Consider the following 1,004-nt stretch of genomic DNA (forward strand, 5'->3'; position numbering starts at 1 on the left):
GCTCAAACAACAATCGCCGCTACTAATCCCTTCGCTAGTATCGGCTGCTGATATTTTTACACACGCTCATATGTGCTCTGTTACAAAATGACTTATTAAGTAATACATAACAAAAGTGCATGATAGTAAACGAAAACAGTTTTAAAAACAAATATAGAGTAAATATATGTTCACTAGCATCAAGAAATGTAATATCTATTTTATTTATATAAGTGACACATGTGGATACAGATTTAAAGTTCGTAATCTATGACGTTTTTATAAATTCCATTGAAGTTATATTCCGCACCAAAGTGCTGAGTTAATGATTTGGAACTCCTATGTGCTATGTTTCACAAATGAAATGTCAAAAGCTAATAACTCTCACTAAACACATTATAATTTAATTCTCAGCCGGTCGGTATATGTTTGATGTATTAAAGAATTATATAGAATTCTTTATTTCTGAATGAGGGGCAATGTATCGAAACGTTTGTTCTGATGTTCATTATGTTTTGAATTTGTTCGAAGCTATGAAACAAATTCTGATATTTCGAGACAATTACTAAACACTTCAAAACAGAATGTTATTCAATTATAGGCAATTAAACCGTTCTGTATTTTTCTATTGTTAAGTTTTACACTTATTTTTGTCACGTATTCCTACGTGTTTCTCAATAAAAAAAACTTTTGAATAATAATTGAACTTACCATGCTATTAGGTCTAGAACCAATAACCTTTTTATATAGAATTGTTTTATGTACTGTAGTAAAATAGATAAATAAATGTTTTAAATAATATAAATTTAATTTCAATATGATTTAATTATAAAATTAGCATGATCAGTAACATTCAGAAGCAGTTCGTGATCAGCTCTCGATAAAAAGCAGATATATCATCTTCATTATAATATGTATCATTGTTTCTTAATAAAATACGTGTCCCCTCTTACACACACACACACACACACCTACATATATATGTGTGCGTGTGCGTGTGTGTGTGTGTGTGTGTGTGTGTGTGT

This window comes from Euprymna scolopes, chromosome 9, assembly GCF_053919585.1.
Source record: "Euprymna scolopes isolate OS-2025 chromosome 9, ASM5391958v1, whole genome shotgun sequence".
NCBI classification, from domain to species: domain Eukaryota; kingdom Metazoa; phylum Mollusca; class Cephalopoda; order Sepiida; family Sepiolidae; genus Euprymna; species Euprymna scolopes.